Genomic DNA, 22,656 nt, shown 5'->3' on the forward strand with positions numbered 1-22,656 from the left:
CGATCTAAGTTGCAGAAACAGCAACTATAAAAATGTATAAGTAAACAACAGTGTGTGTGTGTGTGTGTGTGTGTGTGTGTGTGTGTGTGTGTGTGTGTATATATATATATATATATATATATATATATATATATATATATATATATATATATATATATATATATATATATATATATATATATATAAAATTGCCAATAAATTATTTAACAGAACAGTGTTTGTTTTTTTAATTGCCTTTTAAAATAAATTTTATATAAAAGTATTAAAAAAAACAAAAAAATTATGAAGCCCAGCATGTGCAGTGGTTCTTTTTTTCTTAATAAATGAGGGAGAGAGAGAATCACGCGTCACACAGGAAGAAAAAGGACTGAGACGGTGGCCTTCAGCTGGAAAACATAACGAGTCACTGCCTTGACACCAGAGCATACAATTTTCCTGAGTCAGCCACTTTACTTTACTTCCTGCTGAACCATGAGGAGGTTCTGCTCTTTTCCCAGAATCAGTCTATCATTAAGAGCAAACAAAAAAATGACTTCAGCAAAGGGATTTTTATTAAAGTCCATGCAATTAGATGATGAGAAAAGCTACGACTGATAACCCCAGCCCTCACCCTCCACCCCGACCGTTTCTAATTATTCCAGCGAGCCGTCTTCCATATTAGCAGGAGACAGAGAATTCACTGTAACTCGCTCCGGATTAAACACTTTGTTGACATTTCTGCTTTTGCACTGCCGATATTTTGATTTGATATTTAAAAATATATATATTTTAAAAACAGCTCACTGTGGGGGGGCGGACCTTCAACCATGATTAGACCTGTCAGTTTTGAGCAAGCGGATGACTTCAATTTAAATCTAATATACACATTTTATTAAAAATATATATAAATGTAGCTGCAAGGAGCGATCTCGGGGTCCAAGCACTTTTTGCAAATTGTCTCTCCCCCATCAAGTGGCCAGTTTTTACAACATACACAGAACACCGTGCACTTACAAGAGACCACCGATGAACATAGTGTTGACGTTTTGTGATGGTGGTGCAATACCAACCCCGTGACATGATTTAACAACTACACAAATACTAATTTCACAGCTCTTAGCTTTTCTAGTTTCTGTTCTATAAACAATTGATCATTCATGTGTTTAACATTGATTAGAAAAATAAAAACTAAATGAATTAAATACTGAATGAGAATTTAGAATCTGTTTATTGGTTAATTATTTGTTCCCCATGAAGCAAATGAGGTGCAATTTTTTTCAGTTAAGTCGACATATGAGAAAGATTTTAAAAAAAGACATAGATTCAGTTATTGCCCTTTTAGCCAATCAGCACTCAGGAAATGATTGGACGTCACGTAGTGAATTGATTCGCTATACTTCAGATGTGTCCTGTGTTTTCTGTTGCCAATGTACATAAAAACAGTGTATTAAAACAATTCGTAAATCCATAAACATAATGCAAATACACGTTTACACGATGATGCAGCCCGGCTTCAAAGCCTGGCTCAATAACAATGGCATTATGAACGATTATTAAATCGTCCACGAGGCCTTTCGACATGTTTATTCATGGACATATCAAAGTGAGGGCTGCTGCACGGTCTCCTTCACTTCATGCAAATATATGCAATTCTTTTAAAATGTATTATTTATTTATGCCACTCTTTTTTTGGCCTGAACATTTTGTGGTAAGAGACCAATAGAAGCTTTGAGAAAGCCCAGTCTGCTTTCAGTCAGTCTATCACTAATGCAATTTCCTGTAGAGGTCTGGAGCAGATCTATACTCTGTATGAAACATGAGACGTGAACGCTTTGACCTTATTTCAGAAATCCTCTGCATTCAGCGTAATCCAGACTGATTAGAACTGGATTCAAAAAAACAAGAAGCCTGAAGTGCAGAAATACATTTTCCTTCCTTTTTGTTTTCTTTCGCCAAAATTTGACTTCATGCACTTAAGCGCAATGTCTTTGAGGCTTTTCACATTGTCTGAATGTTTTCAGAGAATTGCAGTTTCGGGAACGTTTAAATTCAAGAACATTTCATTTAAATGTCCTCTCAATGTTCTAAGAAACTTAGAAACTTAACCCTAAGCCTAAGTGTTAGCGCTCCCCTACTAAACATCTGTAGGAATGTTGTAAGAATGTTTAACATTTAACATATTTATAATGTCATTGAGCAACTTTTTTGTTTTAAAGAAATTATTAATCATCAAGGAACATGCAGTTCACTTTTTTTTTTTTTTAATGCGTCTATTTTTTCCTATACATCAAATTAAAATATGTAAATTAATTTAGCATTAGGGTTCTCTTTATCATTCACAGATTCAGGTTTTCCCTGTTTTATTAATAACATTAATTAAACCTTTATTGTAAAGTTTTTAAAGACGATATGTAAATAACAATACAGTCCTTTGAACCTATTGGAACACAAGGCCAGTTCCTGTGCGTGTGCTCTACACCACAGACATTTGGGTTTGAGCTCAAAAGATGGAGATGAGACGAGAGTTTAGGATTTCAGCTTTTCTATCAGACCACCCAATTGTTAGGTGTACAAAAGTATTGGAACAAATAAGTCTTGAAGTAAATTAAAGTAAACAACACGTGGTATTTGGTTGTATATCCCTTGCGTGCAATAACTGCCAAGTCACCAAAGTCCTGTGTTGACGTAGAAGTGTGTTCTGGATCGTTGTCTTGCTGCATGATGAAGTTCCTCCTGATTCATTCGGATGCATTTCTCTGTATATTGTCAGACAAAATGTTCCTATAAACTCCTGAACTCATACTTCTGCTTCCATCATGAGTTCCATCATCAATAAAGATTAGTGAGAATGTTCCAGAAGCGGTCGTGCAAGCCCAAGCCATGACACTACCTCCACCGTGTTCCACAGATGAGCTCGTATGTTCTGGATCACGAGCAGATCCTTTCTTTCTCCACGCTTTGGCCTTTCCATCACTTTGGTAGAGGTTCATCTTGGTTCCAAAACTTTTGTGGCTCATCTCTTTATTTCTTAATGAATTCCAATCTGGCTTTCTCATCCTTACTGCTGATGAGTGCTTTACATACTGTGGTATGGCCTCTCGAAGTCTTTTTCGAACGTTGGATTGTGATACCTTCACCCTGCCCTGTGGAGGTTTTGCTGATGTCACTGACTGTTGTTTTGGGGTTTTTTCTTCTTTCTTGGCTGACCCATAAATCAGCTTTTATTTTTATTTCAACACTTAAAGTAAACACATTTTGGTATACAGGAAGTAAAAAAAAAAAAAAAACACTGTATGCCATATTTTCTCTTATGCTAGCACAGGGAATAGCATGTCGTATAGAGTATAGATCGCTACAGTGTGTGCTGTAGAACATGGTGTAGTGAATTGGACATAATTGGACATGTGCTTGACAATCTGGATAAAATGTTCTGAAATCCTAAACAGCAGAGTGAGCTGTAGTCTCCAGCGTGAGGAGACAGATGGGCTCGAATCATCACTCACCACTTTATTTATTCATTTATTTATTTTCATACTCTCTCCTCTTTTCCCCAAACTCGTCAATCAATGATTTAATTTCAACGACGAGAACGTCCGAGAGCGAGCCGTCTGTCTCATTATGATTTACCGTTCCTTTTCATTCTCTAGTCTGTTTCCTTAAGGAAGTCAGTGACACTTTTATACAAACCGAATGCAGAGAGCAATGCCGCTTGGATCTGAAGCCTTCATGCTGCGCTCAGATGTAACATTTACACCTAGTTTATGCTAACTTTCTCAAAGCACAACAAATATAACGAGCTCTCGTATGTGAGCTAGCAAAGACATGACTCGCTAGTTACAGTCCAGGAGCTGATATTAGCAGCGATGCTAAATGTCTAAAGGATTACCAAAGCCAGAATTGTTTTTATTATTTAATTAATATGATCCGTACAGTGCTCCAGTGAATAATGCCGATCGTCTCTACATATCTTATCATTCTGTATAAAGCAGTGTTCGGATGGGATATGTTTTTCAGGATGATGACCGTTTGAAACTATTTGCACATCTTTATAGGAAAAAAGTTTTTTCTTTTGGGGGGGGTGGGACTCTTTCAAAACATCTTTCAGGAAAGTGCAGGGTTGAGTTTATTAAAGACAGACACAGTAAACAAAACAAAAGGGCAAAGCAGATATCAAAACTAGAAAAAAGGTCAGTGTAGAACCCCAGTGTGGGAGAGTGTGGCGGAAGACTCGAGAGACAAGCGGAATCTTAACTGCGCCCCGGGCTCAGGTTTAATCAAACCGTACTTTCGGAACACAACAGTAAACAACAAAAACTTGTGGCTTTCTGTCAGCAGGTTCAAGTTCACACTCCGTGGCATGTGTACATGTGTGTGTCTGTGTATGTCTTGCAAGGTATCCCAAGCGGAATTGCACTCCATCTCCCACTCTAGCTCTTCGGTTATGGGAGGCTCTGGAAGCACAAAAAGTGACACATTTCAAAAACTGAAATATTTGGGCTAATAAAACACAGGTGAGAATCATCACATGTTACCTGCAGGTTTGACCCCCTCCTCTCCATGCACAGCAGATGCACAACCACACCCCTGCCACCACATTCCCCCACTGCCCGCATCGGGCTGGGGAGCCGTCTGGTATCCAGCGGGAGAGGTAATCCGCCACCACCAACTGTGCCCCTGGTCTGTGGACCACCTCAAATTTGAATGGCTGAAGTGCCAGATACTAATGAGTGAACCATACACTGGCATCCTATATTCGGTGGAGCCATTGGAGCAGGGTGTGATCGGAACACAGGGTAAAAGGGCACCCCAGTAGGTAGTACCAGAGGATGAGGACCGCCCACTTAATGACCAAAAATCTTGATGGCCAAAAATGCTCCTTTCGATCTATCACCTGGACAAAACAGCCCCCAGCCCCAGAACTGAAGCAAGAGAGAAGTCAGGTGAATGTAAAAGCGAGCCCCCGCACAAAACCCGCTTTCACAGCTCCGGCCACTGGACCGGATCGAGTGCGCCCTTTTTAGTCAGATCATTCAGCAAGCGGGTGTCATCCAAAAAATTAGGTACAACCCTTTTGATAATATCCAGCCAGACCCAGGAACTCCCATGCCCCATTTTTGGTCTGTTTTGAGCTACTTAGTTGTCTTCGGTTGTTAGCTGAGCAACGAGCAGAAAGTTGACGCAATTTCTGGGGTTTATCGGTGTAGAACAGATCGTTTCCTCATCAGAAAGGGCTTCAGAGAAGAATTCGTTTAGAAGCTAGGAACCCTTTATTACCCACTGAGTCATTATTCATTTATTAATTATTCCAATTAGATCCAATTAATAATAAGAATCTGTTAAGAACCATCCAAGATTAGTGTGATATCGCAAGAGTGTTTCTAGGATTTACATGGAGTTATCATCATCATGAACAGCAGATGAACTGATTACGGTTTGGAATTATCCAAACAGGGTCAAGGTCACAGCAAGGTCAAATATCTGAAATAGCTTCATTCTCATACACCAGTCTAGCGTAATCCATTCACCTACTGTGCCTTGGATAAGTATTTACCCCCTTGACCTATTCCACATTTTGTAGTGATACTCTACCGGGATGTTTTCGAGATGAATCCAGAATGATCTTCACTCAAATGCTAATCCAAGCTGAGGATTGAACCCGGGACCCTATAGCTGTGGGGCTACAAATCCTGGTGCGTTGTCGATAGCAGCAGGCGGGAAGTAACATGAATGCCCTCGCACTTTCTGTACAGTGATCACAAGCATCACAAGCACAGTGTTTCTGATGAAATGTATGTTGTGCATCTGAGTGATAGATGGAAACCCAAGGGACTTTTTTGGCCTGCAGGTTTTACCCATCTGTTTCCTCCACTGAGACATGATTGAGCTTCGATGGTAAAATAAAAAATAAAAAAAAAACGCACAGGCGCTGTTCTGTATGGCACGGTATATATTCCGGCAGATTCTGATTAAATCAGCTAGCCGGGGGAAATCCCAGCAGAGTGCCGGTGAGCTCCGTAATCCCTCACTATAGAGAAGCACACAGACAATCTTTTGCTTTTCCCGTGTTCTGTGTGTGTTATACGGATCGTCTTCTGAACTGCGCATGACGCACGTGTTCACTTTATCGAGGTATAAAAGCATACTTATGGGACTAAACCAATAACACATCCGACGCCAATCAAAAGTTAGCAGAAGACGAGTTATTCTAGTGTTTTTAATTCACAATTAGAGCAACAGACAAAAGAAAACAGTTCAGCAGCGTAAACTGTTCCAATGGTCAATAACATGTAAAGAAAAACTATTTTCTGTCATATACCATGATTTCTCGCCTTCGGCTGAGGAAACGTTTATTTCAACCTCCAAGAAGAAACTACAAGTCCGAGTTCTGCAACCAAACCAGGGCGTGGTCTGTATTTATATTTCATGATGTTCATTATATCTCTAAAAGCCGATTAGTAAGGAATAAAACATTCCGTGTGGTGCTGTGATAGGAAAATAATCAACGACAGACTTACTGTTACAGTACTATTCATTTTCTCCTATATAACTGCACCACACGGGGTGTTTTATTCCTCTTATATCACAGCATATCCTCTTAAATCCTTTTATATTACAACCACGATGGCACGGTGTATGTTTTTTTTTTTTTTTTTTTTTTTTTTTAATCTGTTTAGAGTTAATGTTGTGGAACGTCTACAAAGCCAAAGAGACATTTAATATTTAATATTTGTGGAAGGAGTCTCCAGTGTCAGCGCTTTTATAACGGTCAGCTGGTAAAGCTGTAATTTTAAGTTTTCCAACATCTTCAGGACAGAGGAGTTTTACACTTTAACGGGATGTTTCACAACATGACGTACCTAGAAATGGATAAAAATCCAACGCTGTTCTTCAATAAATTAAAACGTTATAAATCGTTGGCAAGTTGTAGTGGTAGAAGAGGAATAAAACAACACAGAATGTGCTGTTACAGGGACATAGTCGACTCTGGGATAGATTCTACTATAACGGCACAATACAGAGCGTATTATTCCTTATAAACAGTCAGCCCACTCATCAGGGTCCTGGTGTATTTCCTCTGTGGTCACCTGTGATGGGTTTTGACATGGCCTTTTCCTGTACTATCCTCCATCAGTGCTTTTATCAGATCTGTTTCATCTTTTCACTCTTTCATATTTAAATGACTCGGAAAGAAGCTTAGCAAAACAAAACACTTCATTAAAACCATCTCGCGTTCTTACGCGAATCATCTCCGAGTGCATGCAGTCCATTTTATCCTACGAGGCTTAACGCATCTGAATTCAGAGCATTATCATTGCAGCACTCTGCGCTCTTGTTCCATCATGCCTCATAGTCGAAGCAAAAAAGCGATACGCATTCAGAGAAAAACCACGGTCGGAAAAGACCCGAGCTATTCTAGCATTCGAGAGTCCAAGTAAATAAATAAATGAATAAATGAATAAATAAATAAATAAATGAATGAATCCCCACTCGGAGTGCTGCTGAGCTCGCATTGTTTAGCAGCGGTGAGAAAAGCTGAAGCCGTGCAGGTGAATTATTCAGCGTGGGGACCTGCAGCTCCACATCTTACGCTGGAGTTCAGCTGCCTGAGAGAAGAGCTCCACCGACTGTGTTATTTTACAGCTTTTCATAGACACAGAGATGGTTGGGGGTTTTTTTGTGTGGTTTTTTTTTTTGCCGTTGTTGAAAGAGGAAACAAAGTGCTGGGCCGCTCACCTGGAGTTGAAAATATAATGAAGTATAAAGTATAATAAAGTGTAGTTCTCACCTTGAGCAAAAGGTCAGGTGTGCCTTTGAAATGCCAGCACACGGCGCTGGCTAAGTGCGGACTGTATTCTTCTCCAGAAAATAGACAATTCTGAGAGCGTTGGTTCGTTTAAGGTGGCGTTAAGTGCGCTTACTGAAAACAATTTTTACATACAGTCGAGGTCATAAGTTTACACACACCTTGCAGAATACGCGAAATGTTAGGAAAGAAAGAAAGAAAGAAAGAAAATTAGAAGGATGATTAAAAGTAACATTTAGTTCACATAACGGATGTTTACATCTAGTCCACATGACACAATAATAACTAAACTTACACAAATGAACCGGTTCAAAAGTTTACACACCCTTCTTTATTAATACCGTGTGTCGTTACCTGGACGATCGCCGACTATGCTTTGGGAGAGTTCTCCACGAGGCCCTTGTTTGTCCTGAGCAGTTAAACCGCCCGCTGTTCTTCACAAACACCCTCCAGGTCCTGCACGTTCTTTACTTTTCCAGCACTTTCTGCATATTTGAGCCCTTTTCCAGCAGCGGCTATATGATGTTCAGATCCGTCTTTTCACACCGAGGACATCTGAGGGACTCGTACACGACTATTACAAAAGGTGCAAACATTCACTGATGCTCGAGAAGGCAACGCCATACATTTAAGAGCCGGTAGAGGGGTGGGGGGTGTAAACTTTTGAACAGGACAATCGGTGTAAATTGTTATCATTCTGTCTTCTGGGAAACATGTAAATATCTTATGTAACTTATGAAAAAAATAAGATCTTTAAACAAAATAATAACAATTTACACCCATCATCCTGTTGAAAAGTTTACACCCCCCCATCTCTTAATGTATCATGTCAAAAGACATGTCTGTATATATAAATCACGTTATTATTCGTTATTATAATTAATTGTACATTAATTTATACATAATACAGAAGTTCATGGGCATCACTGCGTTGCATTGCGCCTTTAAATCGTTTTTTTTAAATTAAAAAAAAAATCCTAGCCTGCATTTTTTCCACACAGAATCAAATTTGTTGTTTATTGCTCGCACACTGTTGATCTCATAAGCTAAAAACTTCGTGCTTTAGACAACACGGTCGTTTATCTTTAGCTGTCACTGGATAACAGATCTAATCATTTTGGCAGCGCTGCTCGAGTCTCGAAGCTCTATATTCAGATTTCTAATGAAATTTTATTCTCATAACCACGTCTGAGTGTTTACAGAGTCTGAACATCTAACACGTGCTCTCAAACCTTTCGGAATCCGTCTCATAACCATGTTTCAGGTAAAAACATCCCAGAAGTGAGAGAGTGTGCTCAGGATCACTCAGAAACACTGTGTACTGTGCTGTTTTAATCAAATATTCAACAACAGCGTTAGTTACAACACCGCGCACATCCCCCGAGTGTTTCATTCCTCTTACACCACAGCGAACAGAACGCAATGTACAGAAGATTAGCATTCTCAAAGATATATAATCCTTTACAGCTATAGTAAACACACACACACACACACACACACACACACACACACACACACACACACACAACCTTGAAAACAGTGATAGTGGGGCAGATGGCAGGAATGTTAACAAGCAGGAACAAAGATTCGAGTCATTAACATGTACACACACACACACACACACACACACACACACACACACACACACACACACACACACACACACACACAGACACGTCATGTCGGTGGCCCAGCTGTGAGGTCACTATGTGAATGTTAGACCAGAGTGGACAATCATGTTTCCAGCATGTGATTATTCAGGCACTGAAAGGGCAAGCATACTGTTCTTATTCATGCTGTTTAAAAACAACAGATCAAAGCTCACATGTGGAAAGGAACACAAAGCAACAGCAACATCCACAACAACGGCAACAATAGCAACAGCAAAAACAGCAACAAGGACAAAAATGGCACCAGTAATAATGACAGCACAAAAAAAAAAAAACAGCAACAAGAACTACAATAACAATGACGATAAAAATAGCAACAACAGTGACAATAACAATAATAATAAAAATAACAATAGCAGCAAAAACATCAGCAACAAGAACAACAAAAACGCAACTTCGGTGCTTGGCCCTCTAAAAATTGCAGTAACAAAAAATAGCAAATAACAATAACAACAACATAAACAACATTTTTCAACAGCAAAAAGAACATCAACAACAACAGCAGCAATGACGACTAAAATATCAACAACAATAACAGCAGCAGAAACATCAATAAGAACAACAATAACAACAAAAAAGCAACAGAGCTAACAACCGCAACAACCAGAAAAAACAGTAACAATGACAATGACAACAACAACAAGAAAAATAGTAGCAGCAGCAACAAAACAACAAAAATATATTAAAAAAACAACAACATAATCCAGAACAACCGCTACAACAAAAATAACAGCAAAAACATCAGCAAGAACAAAAGTGCCTTGACGAGTCAGAGCTGTTCTGGAGACACAAGGAGAGAACGACCGACACAAAATTAGGCAGGTGGTTTTGATGTTCTGGCGGATCGGTGTATCTGACCCCCCACAGCTCCACTTTTTTCAGCGCACTAGTGTAGAACAATCGTTCCTGAGTGCTGGTTCCCCTCGATGCGATTACGAAAGCACAAGGCTTGGCTTGAAGGTATTCAATCTAGGCTAAGCGTTCCAATTAACCTGACATGGAGCAGGCTTGTCCAACAGCATACAGTACGTCGCCATGGTAACTCGGTGGATCTTACGATTAGCTTAGTTTGTGGAACTGAAATGGACGACAGTAACGACAACAACGTCCTCATGCCACGGCGTCCGAATCCTTCGCCAATGTTCACCGATCGTTAACGTAGAACTTGCGTTTGTTTCCTTCCTTTTCCCTTCTTTCCGTTCTGGCCTTTTAACTCACTCATTTTTGTTTCATTCTTTCTGTTCTGATTTTGCTTTCTCTATTCTTCGCCAATCCTCGTGGTAACCTTTAACGTGAGTGCCATGGCATCAGGTTTGCCATCAGGTTCATCAAGTCCTAACGCACCCCACTCTGCGTCTGAAGCAGATATTGATTCTCTGGATCCTCAGGTGTGAATTAAATTGCCACACCAGGGTCATGTGATTAGCTCTGGATTATTCCGGACTGCGGCGTATTGTGGACCAGGACACGTTTAAGGTCACGCAGGATGGACACGCCCCTCACTTCAGTTTACAGCTATACAAGGCTATTAGGTGGGGCTGTGGGCGGAGCTAAGACTTATCTTTCTTGCCTGTTCTTTTTTTTGCTTTGCTTTTCATCCCATTCCTTTAGTTTCGTTCTATTCATTTTCTTCCAATTCTTTTTATTCAATTCTTTCCATTCAGCTGCAGTTTTATTTTTTCATTCCGTGCTTTAAATTCCGTTTCCTTCAGCTCCATTTATTCCCGTCTGTACTTTTTGTACCGTTCCTTCTCTCTGGTCACTTCTTTTCATTCTGTTCCATTCTGGTTTTTTTTTCAGTCTCATTTATTCATTTTTTTTTATTTCATTCGTTCTGTTCTTCATCTTTCTATTGCCACACAATTCACTTTTTTGTTTGTTTGTTTGTTTGTATCCGCTTACTACGTCATGTTCCCTGTGCTCGTACAAAAGCTGTGGCCTCCGTTTTCTCTGCATTCTGAAGGACTAGCGAGCTGTAGCTCTGGATATTTGCAGACGTTTGTGCAGGATTGGAGGAGGAACGCAGATTTACTCATGAGTTACTCGTCTCGGGTGGATTCTTACAAAACCTCACAAAATAGCCACTAGATTTCGCATCGTCTCTCTTTAGCGTCCATTTTCACAGTTTAAGCCCTTTAAGCTTTACCTGCACTAGTCTAACAGTCTAACCTAGCGGCTTAAAGCCTTCAATAAAGTGCTATTAAATTGCCCCACGTGCTTTCTTGCACTTACAGTACATTCGCGCTCGCACACTCTCAATCCCTTTGGATTAGTTGAAGCACAAAAAAAAAAGCTTCCTATACTCCTTCACTAAATTATTCCATATGTCGTCCCCTGATGTTCTCCGCCATGTTGCTTTGTTATATTGTTTTATTTCTACTCCTAAAATGGCTCCACTCACCTAGCAGAACGTTCCGAATAAGCGTATCCCGCATTCCCACCTATTTGCATAATTGTTAATACACCTCAAGGCGCGGCATTAAAATTTATGGCTCCCAAAGCAAACAGAAAGAGTGGTTAGCGAAACCGCTCGCTCTCACATCTGAACCCCGTCGGCAGATACGCAAAAGTGAGAGAGATGTAGAGAAAGAGGACTATTTGCATAGCAATATGGCATCGGGAAGAAGGGAAAAAAAGCCATTCTACTGCTAAATGACCCACAACTTCCTAACGCCAGTGCCGCTGGCCCTCGCGCACCATTTTATCCCAGCTCAGGAAGCTATAAACCACCCGAGCCGAGTTATTTCCTCTCATCAGAACAAACGGCAATAGATTGCAATGATGCTCGGGTAGTTCCCCAAAGGCCTCGCTCTGCTTTAACTCCCAGAGCCGCATTAGCAACGTTATGATGTTCACTAGCACCGGTTAACGCCGATTCCAACCCATTATGCATGCCTCGCCAGTTCCTTTTGTGCAGCACCCAGGGCCTCAAAGACTATTCGTTCCCATTAAAGCTAGCACCACCATGGCAGACACTCAGCACCGCACCTCAAAAAGCACTTTAATTTCCCTCGCCCTACCAGATTAAAAAGAAACTAAATGAAATGCAGCAAAAAAAAAGGGTAATAATGACAGAATGGCTTGAGGGACTAAAGAGAACATTGGTGCACTTGTTAAGCAATAGATAAAGATTTAATTTTTCAAAATAGTTTTTTTTTTTTACTAAAACTATATTGAAAGTTTGAAGTCCAGTCGTCCTTACAGCTTATTCTACTGAAGACTTGTGGAGATCATTGAAATAATTCTTTGTTTCATTTTTTTTTTCTTCCTTTCATTATTGTAACCCTACAAGGAAACAAGGGAAAGGGTTGTGCACTTGTGCACAGTGAAAAGGGTTCTGCGAGGGTTCCCCTCCATGTTCCTTCCCAGACGCACTTTGCTTTTCACTTGAGTGCAGTTGGAGAGTGGAGGAACCTGAGAAGAATGAAAGAGCGAGAAATGTATAATTAAACATTCACCGATCGTGGAAGTCGTCCATAAAGGTTGGCAGCAGATTCCCAAATCCTATGAATTTTAAATCACCGAGCACGGGAATGCCGTTCCTGTTCGAGTTCTCTTTGTGGAAAGCCTGAAGAGCCTTGCTGATGAACACCGTACTGCTTCATTCAGGATTCGAATGTAAATAAAAAAACGCAAAACGGTGATCTCTGCTTTCTCAGAGCTCTCTGAATGGTTTGGTGAGAGGTGTTTAAGTGGTTGTTGAGAGTGAAAAACCAACATTATAATGAAAGATGATCGGGCTTAACGAACAGGGTGAGAGGTGAGTCTGTTATTTGCTCGGTTTTGAGGAGATGTGTTTGGAGTGTGTTAATTAGATAACTGTCAGAGGCGGAAGATGTTCTTTTCTTTTTCTAGCAGATAGCTAATGCAGTGTAAGGTTGCATGATCTGAGCTGGAAATGAGCTAAACGGTTTAAAGCTCCATTCTCTATGGCTTAGTTACAGACTTTGGGTTTAACCCTATTTGGCTGGGATTAGTTTTACTTGAACAAGTGGAGTAATGTAATTATTAGCAGTGTGTCTCTCTCAGATATTTTGTCCTGAACAATTCTGTCATGTCAGTCATTTTTACAGACCGTGCACTCCCATACTGTAGAACATGTAGAAGGAGCTCCAGTCCAATAGTCTCCAACTCTCCATCCCTCCATTCTATCTATCTGTGATTCTATCTATCTATCTATCTATCAACCCATCCATCATCCCGTCTGTCTGTCTCTTGAGATCCACTGAGATGTGTGATTTGTAGACAGCTTTTCATCCATCCACCCTTCCATCTTATCATCATTATTCCATCTGTCTATCCGACATTCACCCATCCATTCATTCATTCGTGGAGGAGAGATGTTTATTAGGACTACTGGTCTCCACTGTTCCATCCATCCACCCATCCATCCTATCTGTCTTTCTGCCTATCTATCCAGTGAGATCCAATGAGAAGTCTGCTGGGTATACTGCTTTTCACCCATCCAAACCTTCATCTTATGGATCTTAGCTGTCTTAGACCTTAGCTGTCTGTCCATCCATCCATTCATCCATCCTTCCTTCCATTGTATGTCTTTCTGTCTGTGTATATCCATTAGATGTTTTTATTATATTTTATTTTTTATTCTACTGTCTGACCATTTATTCCTCCATACATATATGGATAAATATATGGGAAGATAAATCTAGAAAAATATTTTCCATGGGTCCAATTCTCTCCAAATATCTATCTATCCATCCATCCATCCATACAACCATCAGTTCATCCAATGCCTCAGTATTTCTGTGTATCTACCATCCATCCATCCATTATGTCTGTTTACCTATCTTTCTACCTATTCACCATTCACCAATCCCTCCATCCATGTAGGAGTGAGATTTTCTGGGTCTACTGCTCACCATACATTCATCTATCCATCCATCATATCTCCTTTTTCAGCCTGTCTGTCTATCAATCACCATGATCTACTGAGATCTGCTGTGAATACTGCTTTTCATCCATCCACCCTTCCTTCTTATCTGTCTGTCCTTCATACATCCATATTATCCGTCCATCCATCCATCCATCCATCTGCCTTTCTCTCTGCCAATCTCTCCAGCATCCATTCATCTATCAACCCATCCATCCACCTTTCTGTCTTTATACACCATTCTTCCATCTATGTAGGAACAATGATTTATGGGGTCTACTGTTCCCCAACCATCAATTTCTACATCCAGATATCTTGTAGAGGTGCTAGTATCTTCATCTATCCATCTATCCATCTATCCATCTATCTATCTATCTATCTATCTATCCATCCACCGATCCTCAGGTGCCCTGTAGATGGATTATTTCCCACCCAGAGGAACCCAGATGGAGCGTTCTGTGCATATTCATTCTTCTCTCCACGTTGCTCGATGCTTCCAGCTGTTTTTTTGCAAAGCGTCTTCATTAAAGCAGGCCGTCGTCTCTCTGATTTATTTAACTGGCCTTGATATGGCAGAAAAGAACGCATAAAACCCGGTGATTGCTGAGCACCAGATCAGCTCCGGCTGTTTGTAACGTTTCAATGCTGTTTCCGATGCACGCTCTGTTTGGCAGCTCCATTCACTCTCCTGCGCCTCGCCTGTGAAAAGACGTAGTTATAATATTTCTGAGTTTTAATTTATTTTTCCATTTTTTTCTATAAATTATGGTAAGTAAAGAAGCAATTAATGTATCAAAACTATGAAAGGCCCAGTTTTTGAACTATTTAATATGAAAGGCATGTTAAGAAATTTAAAACAGTTTGAGTTCAGGGCTAAATCTCAAACAGCAGACGGTGAGGTAATTTCTTCAAGGTTAATTCCATTTAGAGACCGGGTTCTAGTTCTTGATGAACATTAATATGCTTATTGGTATTCAGAAACGAGGGGAGGAAGTTGTAGAGCACCACTGATGTGGGGGGAAAAAGTGTGACATCTTTTAATGTCATTAAAGTGAGCAGACCAGCGCTGAGGCTCTCCGCTATTCTCATGAGGCATTGCAGCTCATAATTAAAGCCAGAGTCAGGTACAGAAGCTCAGCTCACAGCTCACACTGAGCAAATTACTACAAAATACGATTCGACCTAGAAAAAAACCCTTCACCAACTCGAGCATTATTCACAGTGTGAAAGTGCAGAGAAAAAGCAATGCATGCAAATAATGAAATGTCTTTATCCTTTTATCCATCATGGAGAGATGTTCTGTGTCCACTGCTCTTCATCTTCAAAACATATTTGGAAAAGGAAACATCTGTAACACATGTTTTCTAAGCCTCCTGATGATCCAACCTTCCAACTATCCATCCAAGCCGCCATCCATCCATCCATCCATCCCTCAAACTATCCATACAACCCTCCAACTATCTAACTATCCATTTAACCATCCATCCATCTATCCATCCATCCAACCCGCCAACTATGCACCTGTCCAATCAACCATCCATTCATCCATCCATTCATCCATCCCTCCAACTATCCATCGAACCTTCCACCCAGCCATCCCTCAAACTATCAAACTATCCATCCAACCCTCCATCCATCCAATCCTCCGACTATTCATTAAACCCTCTAACTTTCCACTCAACCCTACATCCATCCATCCCTCCAACTATCCATCTATCTATCAATCCATCCATCCATTCCTAACATCCATATATCTGGAAGAGATGTGTACTGATCTTGTTGTATTTATTGGTCTTCCTATCTATATGTCTATACACAGTACGTTCATCTAGAAGATATGTTTTCTGGGTTTACTATACATCCTTTAATCTATGCATCCATTCATTTCTGTGTATCCATTCACCTTCTGTCCGTCCATGAATGATCAATCCTAGGTCTCTTTCCTTCCATCTGATCCATCCACACATCCATCTGTCCAACCATCTAGAAGAGATGTTCCCTCTGTCCTCCAGTATCTATTCATCCATCAATTCTCACCCATATATCCATCTATCTATCCATCCATGTAAGATTGGTGTTTTATATTTCCACTCTACTCCCAACCTCCATCCATTCATCTATCCATCCATTCAATCAGTCTGGCTCGATGTCTATCTATCTAGCTATACATCTATCCTATCTGTCTTTCTTTCCATCTGACTATATGTCCACTATCCATCTGCCGAGATATCTGGGTGGTTTGTTTTCACTGCTCATCATCCATCCATCCAACCATCCATCCATTTAGGAAAGCGTTTCTCTGTGTTTACTGAGTCTCACTACATGTCTGTTAGTCACAATATATTTTTCTACACCTTCATCATGCATTCTGTCGCTAAACCCATCTGTGTTCCTCTCAGATCTTACTCACAATCTCCTTGTGCATAACGTCCAACTAAACACCCCAGCACCAATTAAGACAAAGTGATCTTCAGTAAACCCTTTCATTAATCTTTTAATATTAACATTTAAGTGTCTTACAATGAAGATTAAAATAATTCTATAACTGCATCATGGAAATAAAGGCTGCTGAAGCAGTTTAAAGACTTGACATCCTTTTTCTTAATAACATTACAGCTATTTTCCTGCGACTACAAGCAGCTTTAAACATGGATTTAAACTCTTCGGAGAAAACAATGCCTCGTCGTGCCAGAATAACAACGCCGACTCCCACACACACTCATATGTGACTTTATACTGCGCTAATGATTATGTGTTGGGAATAATATTCTACAGATGCTATTAAATGCAGTTAATAATAGCAGAATGGAAAATGTTCCACTTTGCAGAGTAAATAGGACAGTGTGAGGAGAATAATGCTGTATAAGACACAAGGAGGCATATCTAAAGATTATTAATGTGTTCAGTGCATCATTTATGTCTCTAATGCATGCTCATGCTTAGTTTTTCGGCCGACGGCACTGATAATGCAGTGTAGTATCACTTTGGAGAGATAGTTTGCAAGATGTTTCATAAACTTCACACAAAGCTAAAGGATTAAATATGAATATTTTATTGCCGATTATGTTAACTCACTCAGGCACTTTGGCTTGTCTGAAACACGTTGTATTTTTATAAAGGCACAAGCTCAGTGCTACAACACCACAGCATTGCTAATCATTCATCCATCCATCCAGTCTATTTCTCTTTCTGTCTGACTATTCACTCATCTATCCATCATTCCTCCATCCAATCTATACATCTCCCTGTCGGACCATCCATCCATCCATCCATCCAGTTTGGCTGTCTCTAAATCCATCCATCCATCCATCCATCCATCCATCCATCCATCCATCCATCCATCCATCCATCTGTTTCTGTCTGTCCATCCATCCATCCATCCATCCATCCATCCATCTGTTTCTGTCTGTAGATCCATCCATCCATCTGTTTCTGTCTGTCCATCCATCCATTTGTCTGTCTGTCCATCCATCCATCCATTTTGACTGTCTCTAAATCCATCCATCCATCCATCCATCCATCTATCTGTTTCTGTCTGTCCATCCATCCATCTGTCTGTCTGTCTGTCCATCCATCCATCCAGTTTGGCTATCTCTAAATCCATCCATCCATCCATCCATCAGTAAATCCATCCATCCATCTATCTATCCATTTATCCATGCATCTATGCATCCATCCAATCTATATAGTCTGTCTATACAGTTTGTCTGTCTCTCTATCTATCCATCCATCTAGGAGAGTTTTCTGGGTTTCCTACTCAACACCTATTCCTTCATCTATCTATCTACCCTCTCAATTAGTCTTTCTTTCTGTTTGACTATTTTGTCTATCCATCTGTCCATCTATCCCTCAGTAACCAATAGTGTGAAAGGTAACATCATGCGTAGAATCATCGTCTTCTTTTAGAAAAAGTGTTCTTGCAGGTTCTTCAACAGGTCCCTGAATAATTAAGAGCTTTGTGGGGAGGAAGAGAGCACACTTTCAGAGTGTGTAATTATGTAAATGAGGATATATTTATTAAAAGACCTGTGATTTCTGGATTCTCTCGCTAACGATGTAAATCTTCTCAAAGTAACAGGACACTTTAACTTCAGTCACTGCTTCATCGGAAATCTGGTGTGTTGGAGAGCCGTTCATTTTTAAGTCGCTCAGCAAAACATGATGTGATTGGCAGAAATGCTAATGAGGAGTTCATTTGTCAAGTAAAGCAAAGTCACGTGAGACTTGAGCAGTTTATGAGCTCAGATTTGAGAAGGATTTGCCATATCAATATGAACAATAGAAAAGAGAAATGAAAAAATAAAATAAAATAAAAATAAAAAAATACATGAATGAAAACCTCTGGAGGAAACGGTTACGCCAAAGCCTGACTTGCAGAACTATAATTCCCATCAGCCACTGCGCCATACCAATCAGGTCACATGACTGTTGCACCAGTTTCGCATTTCGGGTTTAACGAGCACTGGTATAATAGTCAAGCCTGGCACAGCATTGTCTAGCTTATGTGTTTCACTGTTGCGTTGTGCCTTCTTGTCTGTGTGTCTTTTACCTCGAATCCATAGTTCAGTTTCATCTGCTGCAAAACAACAAAAAAAATAGAAGGATATTTTACATTAAAAAATAAAAATTGAAGGGAGATAAAAAGCACTATGAATAAATCATAAACAAAACAAGAACGAAGACATGGGGGGAATAAAGACAAAATATTACAAGAGAAAGCCACAACAATCAGTTAGAAAATCCTACAGATGGTGAAGGATATCGTTTTTTATTGAATGTTGTAAATATATAAATAAATGAGGGGGAGAAAACTAAAATTGGGGAATTAAAATCGAGAGTCTGAGTTTTTACATTTTAACATAATTTTTTATTATAATTCCATTTGAATGGTTTTGAGAAGTAGGATAATTGTAGGACATTATGACACTTTTATTTTTATTTTAATTGCTTTTAAAAGGATGACCCCCAAATGTAATGTTTTTTTGTTGTTGTTGTTGTTTTTTTTTTGTTTTGTTTTTTTTGACTGAAGTCATACTCACATTTCAAATTTTCAACAAACTCTGAAAATTCAAAGCAGTTAACGTTTCGGAGACTACCCGAGGCCGTTCTGTGAGTCCCCGTGACATTTTGGGAGCCCTGTTGGTCGACATGGACGAGGAGAAGCTCTGTTTGTTTTAACCTCTGCTGTGTGCTGCTTTTAAATAGGTCAAAATCATCCATTTTTCATGGGGACCCTGGAAGGATGAGCGGCTGAGCAAACTCGCGGCGCGCTCTCCGGCGCGCTCGTCAAGCAGGCGTTTGAGAAGTTTAAATTAGTAATGGTGTTTTATCGTGCATTAATTTTAATTCTGTTTTCGTCGGCAATTTATGCACATCTTAATGAATTGAATCTTTTTCATCTTCGTCTCATCGGGAGCCGAGGAGACATTTACAGAGAGAGACGGAACGGTGCGAGATCCCGAGGCCTTGCGGCTGTGTCGCTGTAAAACCGTTCACGTGACCGAACATGCTGCTGTCTCCAAACACGCACGTCCGTTTATGTTAATGTGCGCCTTTTTATTTCCGTCCTTTAATGTCCATGTGTTTATTTTTCTTTACTTATTTCATTTGAGATATTGACGTGTGTTCCTCTCTTTCATAAACCTAAAGGAACTGATAAGGATTTGTTGAGGTTTTTCTATCTATCTGCTTATTTATTGCTTTTAAAACTTTAAAACACATTTTGATGTTCCACACCATTACACAACTCCCCCCCTCCCCAACCCTTCAGCCCCCCCACGTTAAAATGGCAGGTTTTTGTGATGTAAAAAAAAATGAAATCAAGATGAATAACGTCAGAAGGTTTTCCACCCTCGATGTGAAATTACAACGTATTCAAATTAAGTGAAAAACAATCACAAAGATTTTAAGGGGAACAATAAGGGGGCTTGCACCTGGTTGCATAATTATACACACCCCTAAACTAACACTCAGTTGAAGCAGCTTTTGATGTTATTACACCACTCAGTCTTCTTGGGTAAGAGTCTATCAGCGTCACACATCTTCACTTGGCAATAATTTCCCACTCTTTCTTGCAAAAACATTCTAGATCCATCAGATTGTGAGGGTATCTCCTGTGCACAGCTGCTTCAGGTCACCCTACAGATTTGCAGTTGGATTCAGGTCTGGGCTCTGGCTAGGTTATTCAAAAACACTGATTTCTTTTGCTGAAGCCGTTCCTTTGTTGATTTGGACGTGTGCTTTGGGTCGTTGTCATGCTGAAAGGTGAAATTCCTTTTCACTTTCATCTTACTAGCAGACACCTGAAGGGTTTTCACTAGAATCGAATGGTATTTGTAGTTATTCATTCCCTTCACCTTGATAAAAGCCTCAGCGCTGGCTGAAGAAAAGCAGTCCTAAAGCATAACTTTTGGAATTGCTCTCATTAGACACTAACACATTTTGCCACCTGGTTTGGGATGATTTATTAATTGGGTTTGGATGTTTTTTTGTTGTTTTAGGTCTAACCACTCCACCCCATAGCCAAGACCTTTGTAGAATATGAGAGATTGTTGTCACATGCAGAGAGAAATCAGTGTTTATCAGATATTCCTGCCGCTCCTTTAATGTTGCCATAGGTCTCTTGGCAGCCTCCCTGGTACGTTTTTGTCTTGTCCTTTATATACATTTTGAGGGACATCCTGTTCTTGGTGACATCACAGTGGTGCTCCATTTTCTCCACTAGTTGATGATGGCCTTCATGGTGTTCCGTGGTACATCTAATGTTTTTGATCTCTTATATCCCTCGCCTGATCAATACCTTTCAACACGCGAGACCCTGTACAGACTTTGTAAGCTCTGTGTGGACCATGGCTTCAGCAGTCAGATGAAACCATCCAGGAAGAAAATCCTACAGAAACAAGCTGGTCTTTATTTGGGGTGGCCTTTGTAATATATCTCTCCATCAAACCTCTCTCGCGCTCTCTCTCTCTCTCGTCCTACTTCGGATCGAACTCTAACTCAGGAGGCCAGATCACAGATGAAATTTACAGTCCCAGTGTCCTCGTTTGAGATTTGTTACCTCGGAGCTGCTATCAAAACACGTCATCATGAATCATGCTGCACTGCTGGGCCATTTTTCCTTCCTCCAATCTCAACCCTTCTCCCCTGGGGACATCCTTCAAAATCGCTCGTGTCCCAAGTCCCAGGGTCCAGTTTCCCCTCGGAGCGAGCTGTACGTCCTGGAGGATGGCTAAGTACAAGCAGTGCCTTTATTAGCAAGAGGTTTCACTGCTTAAGTGCTGAGCTGGTGCCGAGGGAAGGATTTAACTGGCTCTCTTTTTCACTTCTTGTTTGAATTTTTTCTTAACCTTGTATTCTAGTTAGAGATGTAGTAACTAATAAGTGTTTGTGTGCATTCATAGTGTGGAGATCTGTAAGTCCTGTATTCCAGTACACGCCTGATTGACAGCAAGGAAAAACAAAAAAGGGATTTGTTTTATTGTATGTGTATGCTGTCAGAAGATTGATTGATTGATTGATTGATTGATTGATTGATTGATTGAAGCTGCATTATGCTGGTCAACAGGAAGTAAGTGCCAACAGGAACTTGCTTCACTGATGTACTCCGTCATTACAAGCGTTTTAAAAAAAGGATGTTGTATCATTCTTAAAAAAAAAAGAAAAGTTATGGAAAGGCACAGAAAGTTAATGTACAGCTGATTAACCTGACGCTAATCAAACTCAGAGTTACCAAGGACACACTCTGACATTACAGTATGGTGATAAATCGGAGGTGTGTGTGTGTGTGTGTGTTAGCAGTAGAGATTGATCGCACTGAGGCGGTGCTGTCGAGGCGGTTTGGTTCTGTCAGCAGTCTTCCTCAAGGTTCAGGTAATGAACAGATAGAAGCTCCTATCATTGATGTGTTAAAACCCCGACAGCTGCTTTTCATCAACATGACGCACTATTAAAGCTCTCAGAATAACACCAGCGCTATAAACAACTAACTGGGCAAAGTTCTGAGAGGAAAAAAAAAAAAAAGAAGAGAGAATAAACAATAATGTGCAGCATTCACAACATTTAAACTGGCGAGAGCTGAAAGAAAACGAGCGGAGAACGTGAAGGAAGTGGGAGTCTCTCCTCTCCGTGCTGTGTGATCGAGCTCTCGGCTGGGAACTCGGCCTCTTTATGCCGTGACCTTTACGAGATGAGGTTGTAACATAACCCCTGTGCAGCCAGTGAGGACTTCATAACGACTGACCTCGGAGTTAGAATACATTACATCATCTGTCAGTTTATGAATCTGGAATGATTGACAGCTGAGGAGGTGT

The sequence above is a fragment of the Ictalurus punctatus genome, chromosome 29 (genome assembly GCF_001660625.3).
Source record: "Ictalurus punctatus breed USDA103 chromosome 29, Coco_2.0, whole genome shotgun sequence".
Classification (NCBI taxonomy): domain Eukaryota; kingdom Metazoa; phylum Chordata; class Actinopteri; order Siluriformes; family Ictaluridae; genus Ictalurus; species Ictalurus punctatus.